The sequence below is a fragment of the Engystomops pustulosus genome, chromosome 5, assembly GCF_040894005.1.
Source record: "Engystomops pustulosus chromosome 5, aEngPut4.maternal, whole genome shotgun sequence".
NCBI classification, from domain to species: Eukaryota; Metazoa; Chordata; class Amphibia; order Anura; family Leptodactylidae; genus Engystomops; species Engystomops pustulosus.
The window spans coordinates 33397425-33409612 of NC_092415.1; the positions used below are offsets into that span (position 1 = coordinate 33397425).

General features: G+C 45.9%; 1 protein-coding gene across 2 annotated transcripts in view; it reads left to right on the plus strand.

The window, feature by feature from the left end:
* Window positions 1–5788: 5788 nt before the first annotated feature.
* Window positions 5789–12188, plus strand: part of CNGB3 (cyclic nucleotide gated channel subunit beta 3) — a 121126-nt gene continuing 114726 nt past the window's right edge. For both annotated transcript variants that reach the window (XM_072151582.1, XM_072151584.1), the window contains exon 1: window positions 5789–5896. The gene's annotated coding sequence lies outside the window, so the exon portion shown is untranslated. The remainder of the gene's footprint in view (window positions 5897–12188) is intronic.

Consider the following 12188-nt stretch of genomic DNA (forward strand, 5'->3'; position numbering starts at 1 on the left):
GCTGCCGGGCAGGGCCACTATATATCGCTGACGGCACATTGGGTTAACTTGGTGGAGGCTGGGACCGAGTCTGACCCTGGGGCTGCTCATATACTGCCGACGCCGAGGATTGCGGGGCCTACCTCGGTCCAGGTGTTTCAGGCCTACTATGCCTCCTCCTCCTCCCACCCCTCCTCCACCTCCTCCTCCGAACTACCATCCGTGGGCACGGCGCCATCAGTCGGTAGCTCTAGGCACAGCAGCAGTGCCGTCGCTAAGCGACAGCAGGCGGTGCTCAAACTGCTGAGCCTAGGCGACAAAAGGCACACCGCCCAAGAGCTATTACAGGGCATCACGGCGCAGACTGATCTGTGGCTGGAACCGCTGAACCTCAAGCCGGGAATGGTTGTGTGTGACAGCGGCCGTAACCTGGTGGCGGCTCTGCAACTCGGCAGACTGACACATGTGCCATGCCTGGCCCATGTGTTAAATCTGATAGTTCAGCGTTTCCTCAAGACATACCCCAATCTGTCTGATTTGCTCACGAAGGTGCGCCGCATCTGTGCGCATTTCAGGAAGTCCAGCCCAGATGCTGCCACTCTCAGGGCAGCGCAGCGCCGCCTCCAACTGCCCGCTCACCGACTGTTGTGCGACGTGCCCACGAGGTGGAATTCAACACTGACCATGTTATCCAGAGTTTACCAGCAGCGCAGAGCGATTGTAGACTGCCAGATGTCAACTTCCACCAGAACTGGTAGTCAGGTCAGTCAGCTTCCTCAAGTCTACAATGAGGAGTGGACGTGGATGTCTGATATCTGTCAGGTGCTGAGTAACTTTGAGGAGTCAACACAGATGGTCAGTGGCGATGCCGCCATCATCAGCCTCACCATCCCGCTGCTTGGCCTGTTGAAAAACTCTCTGGTCAGCATGAAGTCGGAAGCTTTGCGCTCGTCACAAGAGACAGGGGAAGAATATTCCCTTGTTGATAGCCAAAGCACCCTCAGGTCTGTTTCTCAGCGCATATCGGAGGAGGTGGAGGTGGAGGAGGATGAGGAGGAAGAGGAGGAGAATGTTGGCGAGACACAAGAGGGGACCATTGTTGAGTCCTTCACTGTTCAGCGTGTATGGGCAGAAGAAGAGGAGTTGGAGGAGTTGGAGGAGGAGGAAATGGACAGTCAGGCCAGTGAGGGGAGTGAATTCTTACGCGTTGGTACTCTGGCGCATATGGCAGATTTCATGCTAGGCTGCCTATCCCGTGACCCTCGCGTTCAAAGAATTTATTCCAGCACCGATTACTGGGTGTTCACTCTCCTGGACCCACGGTACAAGCAAAATCTTCCCACTCTCATCCCTGCAGAGGAAAGGAGTGTTGATAATGCATGAATACCAGCAGGCCCTGGTGCACAAGCTGAAACAGTATTTCCCTTCTGACAGCGCTAGCGGCAGAGTGCGTAGTTCTGCGGGACAAGTAGCGAGGGAGAGTAGGCGAGCAGGCAGCTTGTCCAGCACTGGCAAGGGTACGCTTTACAAGGCTTTTGCCAGCTTTATGTCACCCCAGCAAGACACTGTCACCTGTCCCCAGTCTCGGCAGAGTAGGGCTGATCTTTACAGAAAGATGGTGAGGGAGTACGTAGCTGACCATACCATCGTCCTAAATGATCACACAGCTCCCTACAACTACTGGGTTTCAAAGCTGGACATGTGGCACGAACTGGCGCTGTACGCCTTGGAGGTTCTTGCCTGCCCTGCCGCTAGCGTCTTGTCCGAGCGGGTTTTCAGTGCAGCTGGTGGCATCATCACCGATAAGCGTACACACCTGTCGACTGACAGCGCTGACAGGCTGACGCTTATTAAAATGAATAAAGGCTGGATTTCTCAGAATTTCCAATCTCCACCAGGTGAAGGAAGCTCAACCTGAATAATTGATCCACTCCTCCTCCTCCTCATTTTCCTCCTTCTCCTCCTCTTTGTACAGTAAAGCAGAGGAAAATGGCTATTTTTTGACAGGGCCCACTGGCTCTTGCTATAGTACTTCATGCATTTAATTTTTCTGGAGGGCCACCTACCCGGTCCTCTGTTTGAAACAATTTTTGTGAGTGCCACATACAGGCACTCAATCTATTCCATTTTACTGGAGGGCCACCTACCTGCTCCTCTGGTTTGAAAAATTTTTGGGACTGCCACATACAGGCACTCAATCTATTCCATTTTACTGCAGGGCCACCTACCTGCTCCTCTGGTTTGAAACATTTTTGGGACTGCCACATACAGGCACTCAATCTATTCCATTTTACTGGAGGGCCACCTACCTGCTCCTCTGGTTTGAAAAATTTTTGGGACTGCCACATACAGGCACTCAATCTATTCCATTTTACTGCAGGGCCACCTACCTGCTCCTCTGGTTTGAAACATTTTTGGGACTGCCACATACAGGCACTCAATCTATTCCATTTTACTGGAGGGCCACCTACCTGCTCCTCTGGTTTGAAAAATTTTTGGGACTGCCACATACAGGCACTCAATCTATTCCATTTTACTGGAGGGCCACCTACCTGCTCCTCTGGTTTGAAAAATGTTTGGGACTGCCACATACAGGCACTATCCAAATTAAATTGTCTCCATAGCAGCCTCCACACGTTGTCTCCATTGCTACCTCCAAAAGTCGTCCATATAGCTGCCTCCATACATCGTCCCTTTATCAAACGAGGTGTGTCAGGCAGAAATTTGGGTTGTTTTCATGGATTCCACATCAAAGTTGTTAACTTTGTCGCCACCCTGCTGTGTTATCCACAAAATATACTGGCAAACTTTTACCATTTAGGGATATTATTTCAGCGCTTCTTGCGCATCTGTTTACATTCCCCTCACCCGGCATATCCTAAACTTATAAGAACGCTACTACACTTGATCTTATACAAAAGGTTCTTAGAAGTGCTGTTTGGGGAGTAGCCTAGAGACAGGGGCTTGGATTGGCGAAAGCTCGCCTGGCAGCGGAGCGCCAGCTCCATGCGCATCATGCGCTTCTTGCGCATCTGTTTACATTCCCCTCACCCGCCATATCCCAAACTTATAAGAACGCTACTACACTTAACTTGGTGCAGGCTGGGACCGAGTCTGACCCTGGGGCTGGTCATATACTGCCGACGCAGAGAATTGCGGGGCCTACCTCGGTCCAGGTCTCAAAGGCCTACTATACCTCCTCCCACCCCTCCTCCACCTCCTCCTCCTCCGAATTACCATCCGTGGGCATGGCGCCATCAGTCGGTAGCTCTAGGCACAGCAGCAGTGCCGTCGCTAAGCGACAGCAGGCGGTGCTGAAACTGCTGAGCCTAGGCGATAAAAGGCACACCGCCCAAGAGCTATTACAGGGCATTCCACATCAAAGTTGTTAACTTTGTCGCCACCCTGCTGTGTAATCCACAAAATATACTTGCAAACTTTTACCATTTAGGGATATTATTTCAGCGCTTCTTGCGCATCTTTTTACATTCCCCTCACCCGCCATATCCTAAACTTATAAGAACGCTACTACACTTGATCTTATACAAAAGGTTCTTAGAAGTGCTGTTTGGGGAGTAGCCTAGAGACAGGGGCTTGGATTGGCGAAAGCTCGCCTGGCTGCAGAGCGCCAGCTCCATCCCAAGATCCAACTAACATAGTTGCAGCACCTTTAATCTACTACTAGTTCACTGCCTCCATAATAATAATAATAATAATCTTTATTTATATAGCGTCATCATATTCTGTAGCGCTTTACAAATCATAGGAAACAAATACAAATGTAATGTAACAGAGCACAACATTTGTATGGAACAACAGGAGTGAGGTCCCTGCTCGCCAGAGCTTACGGTTTATGAAGATGATGGGGTAACACGAGGTAAAAGAATATTTAATGGTCAAGCCATTCTTCTTAGGGAATAGAAAAAAATATAATAAATGGAATTGCTGTCGCTTGAACCACTCAGCCGTCATCTTATATACCAGGTCCAGGGTGAATGGGACTGCAGAGAAGTCTGGTGCCTGTTGGTTGCTGGATAACAGATGGGAGGACGACACAGGACGGGTTAGTAGAAGAGTTAAAACTTCATGCAGTTAATGAGTGTTATAGGCTTGCCTAAAGAAATGGGTTTTAAGAGCACGTTTGAAACTTTGGAGGTTAGGTATTAGTCTGATAGTCCGGGGCAGAGCATTCCATAGAATTGGTGCAGCTCTAGAGAAGTCTTGGAGACGCGAGTGGGAGGTCCGCACTAGGGTAGAGGTTAATCTAAGATCACTGGCGGATCTAAGAGCACGGGTTGGGCGATAGACTGAGATAAGAGAGGAGAGGTAGGGGGGTGCAGCATTATACAGAGCTTTATGGATGAGGGTTATTATTATTTTAAACTGTATTCGAAAGGAGACTGGCAGCCAGTGCAGCGACTGGCATGAACTGTAAGCATACATGGTCCCCTTATCAAACGAGCTGTGTCAGGCAGAATTTTGGGTTGTTTTCATGGCTTCCATGTTAACTTTGTCGCCACCCTGCTGTGTAATCCACAAAATATACTGGCAAACTTTTATCATGTACCGATATTATTTGAGCGCTTCTTGCTCACCTCCTTTGGTTCCTCTCTGCCACCCATTGGTTTGAAGCCTGAGTCCAATTAGGGTATGTCGCCATGCCACTCTCTAGCCTGCTGCCGCTGCCTCTGCATGCCGTCCCCTATAGTGTCAGGGTCAATTATTGGATGTTTTAGATGCTATCTAGCTTCATTCTGTCACTCTGTCATGGCCATGCTGTTGCCCATAATTTTGGCATAATGGTGCGATTAGGCAGCCTCAGAGGCATCCATGCATGCTGCCCCTGCTGTTTCCTGTCCATTTCCGTGGTGTTTCCATCCTTTTCTGAGGTTCCCAGGTGTTTGGCCAAGCTTCCCTGTGCAGAGCCTTGGTCCCCTTGAAAAATGCTTGAGTCTCCCATTGACTTCAATGGGGTTCGTTATTCGAGACGAGCACTCGAGCATCGGGAAAAGTTCGTCTCGAATAACGAGTACCCGAGCATTTTAGTGTTCGCTCATCTCTAATCAACATCATTGGGAGTGACAACCCGCTAGCATCGGCATTTTGAGGAGGGCCATTGCTACCAATGACATCATTGCAAGTTCAGACGCTGCCATTTAAATGCCGCTAGTGACTTTGCAACAATCACGGGTGTTACTAATTGGGGTCCGGCCTTGGACATGAACAGGGTTTTTAAATTCATCACTATTAACTACTGATATAGAAGTAGTAGACAGGACTATCGGTATACAAGCAGTAGACCTCCTCAATATGACACCAGATGGATCATTATATTATATTCATGTTTTGCTGTACATATTCATTGTACCTAAAATAGATCATCATGACGTCTTTCTGTGAAATCATAGACATTGAATAACACCATAAGGTCCTTGCACTTCTATAGGCCCCATACTAGGATATATAAGACCTTGTGGATAAGGCCTTGAAGTTGACGCTGTATACAATTTAGCTGTAGCCTCGGCAGATGGTGGCATAACACGGTTTTGCCACTTTTATCTATCGTTAGTAATTCTGCAATGACAAGTTCTGCCTGAGGGTCACATTTTGGTGAAAGTCATCTGTAAATGAATGTGAAATTTCAGAAAAAGTGATTTGCACAGTCTGTGCAGCCTAATGACACTGTGCAATAGTGCCACCAGCGGCTTCCTTATCTGGTCAGAGACTTTGCATTATGGAATTTAATTAAGCTAAACCCTAAAGTACTTAGAAGAGTGATTAGCTTGCCAGGTCAAAGCTAAGAGAGAAGTCAAACAGCCGACATAAGCAGTTGACGTGGGCTGTCAGTCTGGAGCACATCACAGAACGGGCATGTAAGCCAAGAGCTCTCCTGTCCTGAGATTAGCCTGCGGAGAAGGTAATGTACACATTTATTTACATCTATAATGGCTGATCACAATATGGCCGCCATCCAAGTCATTTCTCCTTGCATTATTAATTCGGATAGGAAAGGACAAGTTGTTACATAACCTTCTCTCATAAAGTAAAAGCATTTCATGGACGCTGTGTTACTTTAGTGGGTGCAGAAGTTGTAGTCCTACCTAGCTATGGAGTCTTAAAGGGGATGTCCTACCCCACAATATGGGATTTTTCAGTCCACGTTTTTGAATGTTTACCATTTGTTTGTCTGTTTTTAATCTGTTTCAATGCCTACACGTCTAAAAATGCCAAACGCATGGTAAACATTCAAAAAGCATGCGTTTTTAAATGGACTGAAAATGAGTGCTTTAAAACGGTCCAAAAACGCAATGTATGGCATTACCCTAAATGTGAAATCCAGAAGAATTGGGACTCAATTCTTAGTGCTCCCTATAAATATGAAACAGATCACTTCAATGGGGATGTCATGACATTGATCTTGCATAGCCCCCCCCCCCCCCCAAGAATCAAATTGAACAGGGCCACAAGAGCTTCATTCACACAAAGGTAATAGGGGCTTCCTTTGTTCTCCTGGGAGAACATAATTTTTTCTTTATCCTGTTGATATAAGCAGTAACCCATTTAAAGGGTCTTATATGTCTGTGCCATTTTATAAATTTTGTTCAAATAACACGTGTATATCAATAGAATTTCAAGCATCTTATATAAAAGTACAGCAGTAAGAAAGTAGAGCAGTGGAAAGGATAAAAGCTTATAGCTGCTACTGTAGATTTGTGGACAGTATATAGATACGTAGTACCTTAAAGGAATAGTCCCATTGTGGCAAATTTATGTTATTTTTTGTATGATGAAAAATGTTACAATTTTCCAATATACTTCCTGTATTCATTTCTTGTGTTTTTTTAGATCGCTGCTTGCTGTCCTTCTAAAGAAATTTTCTATGTTTACTTCCAGTGGACATCTGACCATGGTCACACAGGTGCACGGCTCGTTAGTATCACACAGAGAGTAATCAGAGATGTGGGTTATAACGAGCCGTGCACCTGTGTGACCATTGTCAGATCTCTGTCCACTGGAAATAAACAATGAAGCTTTCTATAGAATGACAGCAAGCAGAGATCTAGAAAACTGTAAGAAATTGATACAGAAAATACAGTATATTGGAAATTTGTATAACTTTTAATTATTCAATAATAACATTTATTTGCTGAAATGGGAACACCCCTTTAAGGAATGATGAATTCATGTACCATAGAGTATTCTTACTCCTGGCTCCATCTCGTTCGCATTGCATTTACATAGTCATTAATATGATGAAGAAAATCTGCTATCTTTGTATTATTAAGGCTTCCATATGTCGGTGGCTCTGCTGGGAATCGCGCGGCTTGGAATGCTTATTTTCCACTCTTCAGATTCTTGATAGACCTGGATTAATGGGGATTAGTGAAAATCAATTGCAATCCAAAACACGGCATTTAGAGGCCGGCCAGATCACATGTGAAGTGTTAATACCGAAAAAAAAATGAGCTGCTGTGCATTTCTGTTAACAAATCATATTACATTGCGCAGGGTATTTATTATACGGCAGAGACGCGCCATAAGACGTGAGCCGAGTGGCACTATAATTGCTGATTCCACATCGAGAACATATGGGAGCTACTGGGGATCTTATATTATGGCTTAGTATTTTATTAAAGTATTAATGAACCATTTTTTAAAATTAATCATACAAATCCAATTTAGCTAATATGCATATACCATATGTGATTCTTTATGGTCCAGGACGTGTTATATGCATGATGCTAGTTTTAGCTGGTGGGTGATTTTGGAGATGGCAGATTTCCTTTCGAGCCCTTCTAATTCACTAGAGACAAAACTTGAAAATATAAGACCCTAGTACAGGCGGTCCCCTACTTAAGAACACTCGACTTACATAAGACCCCTAGTTACAAACGGACCACTGGATATTGGTAATTTCCTGTACTTTAGTCCTAGGCTACAATGATCAGCTGTAACAGTTATCACAGGTGTCTGTAATGAAGCTTTAGTGTTAATCCTGATTCTTATGACAACCCAACATTTTTAAAATCCAATTGTCACAGAGACCAAAAAAGTTCTGGCTGGGGTTACAGTGATAAAATATACAGTTCCGACTTACATACAAACTCAACTTAAGAACAAACCTACAGACCCTATCTTGTATGTAACCCGGGGACTGCCTGTAGTCGCATATCTTCAAAGGGTTATTGGACCCCCCCCCCCCTGCTAGACACTTGAGATTAGGAGTAGGGACACCCTTTGGACCAGTGTTGGACTGGCCCACCAGAGTGCCAGAGGGTCCTCCGGTGGGCCCTGGTTCAACACAATACTGAACCCCAAGGGTCCAGCAGAAAACAACCCAATTTGGAGGTTGCTAAATTGTATTTCCTGGGGGCTGTACCCACAGATTAATTTCCCCCAGGGGGCCTAAGGATCCCGAGTCTGACACTGCTTAGGACACTCTCTGCAGGAATATGGGTCATCATTGGTATAAGACCCTTGGGGGTTTGATGTTTCCGATCAGTAGATTCACTACAAGCAGTAGCGGTGCTGGAATTACACGGGGTACAGAGCCCGAAGAAGGTGCATCTATAATAGCAACCACAACCACTACACTGGTCCAAGGACATCTATTCATTTCTGAAACGTAAAATAACATCTGAATACCCCAGCAAGTCACAGGGGAGTGGGCCTATGTATTCGGAAGTGGAGAATAGATAAGACGAACATTGGGCCACATTTAATAATTGTTTCTGTCAGACTTTGCTCTGAAATTAAGGTGAAAACTGATTGCATATATATATATACACAGGCAGTCCCCGGGTTACATACAAGATAGGGTCTGTAGGTTTGTTCTTAAATTGAATTTGTAAGTTGGAACTGTATATTTTATCATTGTAACCCCAGACAGATCTTTTTTGGTCTCTGTGACAATTGGATTTTAAAAATGTGTATATATATCATGTATTATATACATATATATATATATATATATATATATTGAGTTGCACTCAATCGGATTTTGGTGCAATCGCGCCAGCTTTCAAGCAACAAATGGGGATGTGTCATGAGGGGGTGACACAAGAGCTTACAGTCTATGAGGATGAGGGGGTGACACAAGAGCTTACAGTCTATGAGGATGAGGGGGTGACACAAGAGCTTACAGTCTATGAGGATGAGGGGGTGACACAAGAGCTTACAGTCTATGAGGATGAGGGGTGACACAAGAGCTTACCGTCTATGAGGAAGAGAGGGTGACACAAGAGCTTACAGTCTGTGGTGGATGAGGAGGTGACACAAGAGCTTACAGTCTATGAGGATGAGGGGTTACACAAGAGCTTACAGTCTATGAGGATGAGGGGTTACACAAGAGCTTACAGTCTATGAGAATGAGGGGGTAACACAAGAGCTTACAGTCTATAGGGATGAGGAGGTGACACAAGAGCTTACAGTCTATGGGGATGAGGAGGTGACACAAGAGCTTACAGTCTATGAGGATGAGGGGTGACACAAGAGCTTACAGTCTATGAGGATGAGGTGGTGACACAAGAGCTTACAGTCTATGAGGATGAGGGGTTACACAAGAGCTTACAGTCTATGAGGATGAGGGGTTACACAAGAGCTTACAGTCTATGAGGAAGAGGGGGTGACACAAGAGCTTACAGTCTGTGGTGGATGAGGAGGTGACACAAGAGCTTACAGTCTATGAGGATGAGGGGTGACACAAGAGCTTACAGTCTATGAGGATGAGGGGGTGACACAAGAGCTTACAGTCTATGAGGATGAGGGGTTACACAAGAGCTTACAGTCTATGAGGATGAGGGGTGACACAAGAGCTTACAGTCTATGAGGATGAAGGGGTGACACAAGAGCTTACAGTCTATGAGGATGAGGGGGTAACACAAGAGCTTACAGTCTATGAGGATGAGGGGTTGACACAAGAGCTTACAGTCTATGAGAATGAGGGGGTGACACAAGAGCTTACAGTTTATGAGGACGATTGGTTGACACAAGAGCTTACAGTCTATGAGGATGAGGGGGTGACACAAGAGCTTACAGTCTATGAGGATGAGGGGGTGACACAAGAGCTTACAGTCTATGAGGATGATGGGGTAACACAATAGCTTACAGTCTATGAGGATGAGGGGGTGACAGAAGAGCTTACAGTCTATGCGGATGAGGGGGTGACACAAGAGCTTACAGTCTATGAGGATGAGGGAGTGACACAAGAGCTTACAGTCTATGAGGATGAAGGGGGTGACACAAGAGCTTACAGTCTATGAGGATGAGGGAGTGACACAAGAGCTTACAGTCTATGAGGATGAGGGGGTGACACAAGAGCTTACAGTCTATGAGCATGAGGGGGTGACACAAGAGCTTACAGTCTATGAGGATGAGGGGGTGACACAAGAGCTTACAGTCTATGAGGATGATGGGGTAACACAATAGCTTACAGTCTATGAGGATGAGAGGGTGACACAAGAGCTTACAGTCTATGAGGATGAGGGGGTAACACAAGAGCTTACAGTCTATGAGGATGAGGGGGTGACACAAGAGCTTACAGTCTATGAGGATGAAGGGGTGACACAAGAGCTTACAGTCTATGAGGATGAGGGAGTGACACAAGAGCTTACAGTCTATGAGGATGAAGGGGGTGACACAAGAGCTTACAGTCTATGAGGATGAGGGAGTGACACAAGAGCTTACAGTCTATGAGGATGAGGGGGTGACACAAGAGCTTACAGTCTATGAGCATGAGGGGGTGACACAAGAGCTTACAGTCTATGAGGATGAGGAGGGACACAAGAGCTTACAGTCTATGAGGATGAGGCGGTGACACAAGAGCTTACAGTCTATGAGGATGAAGGAGGTGACACAAGAGCTTACAGTCTATGAGGATGAGGGGGTGGCACAAGAGTTTACAGTCTATGAGGATGAGGCGGTGACACAAGAGCTTACAGTCTATGAGGATGAGGGGGTGACACAAGAGCTTACAGTCTATGAGGGTGAGGGGGTGACACAAGAGCTTACAGTCTATGAGGATGAAGGGGGTGACACAAGAGCTTACAGTCTATGAGGATGAAGGAGGTGACACAAGAGCTTACAGTCTTTGAGGATGAGGGGGTGGCACAAGAGTTTACAGTCTATGAGGATGAGGGGGTGACACAAGAGCTTACAGTCTATGAGGATGAGGGGTGACACAAGAGCTTACAGTCTATGAGGATGAGGGGGTGGCACAAGAGTTTACAGTCTATGAGCATGAGGGGAACACAAGAGCTTACAGTCTTTGAGGATGAAGGGGTGACACAAGAGCTTACAGTCTATGAGGATGAGGGGGTGACACAAGAGCTTACAGTCTATGAGGATGACACGAGAGGTATAAGAACTTGTATGATGGTCCAAACATTCTTTATAAGGGAAAAGTATAAAATAATTTAAAATAAAAATAATAAATAATAATAAAAAATAATGCATTTTTAAATTAAAATGCTGCTGCTTGAACCAGCCATCAGCCGCCATCTTATATACAGAGTCCAAAGTCAATGGGGCACATTTACTAAGGGTCCGAATCGCGCATTTCTGTCAGGTTTTCCGAATTCCGTTTTGCGCCGGGTTTTTCCCCGGTTTTTCCCCGGTATTTCCCCGGGTTTTTGGCGCACGCAATCGGATTGTGTAGCATCAGCGCCGGCATGCATGCGCCGGAAATTGGGGGCGTGGCTGTTGGAAAACCAGACAGATTCGGAAAAACCACAGTATTTAAAAAAAAAATTTGGTGTCGCTTGATACACACTTACAAGCACCAAGAAGAAGATGGTGAACTCCGGTGGACCTCGGCGCAGCACCGAAACCTGGTGGATATCGGGCACAGGACCTTAGTGAATCCCGGCGGGATGCGAATCCACGTCGGACAAAGTGCCGTGGGATCGCAAATGGACCGGGTAAGTAAATGTGCCCCATTGTGACTGCAGAGAAGCCTGGAGCTTGGTATCTGGTGTGTTTTGGATAGACAGGAAGAGGACACAGGGCGGGTTAGTAAATAGAGTTGAATATAGATGCAAACAGATGGATTTTAAGAGCACACTTGAAGCTTGGCTAGGTTGGGACTTAGAGGACATCCAGGGACTTTTTAATTTCCCCTCTACATGAGATGGCACTGCGCTTAATATGTAGCACAGAGGGTGCGGTGCTGAATGCTGATCCACACACAGTTGCCTACAGCTACACACAGC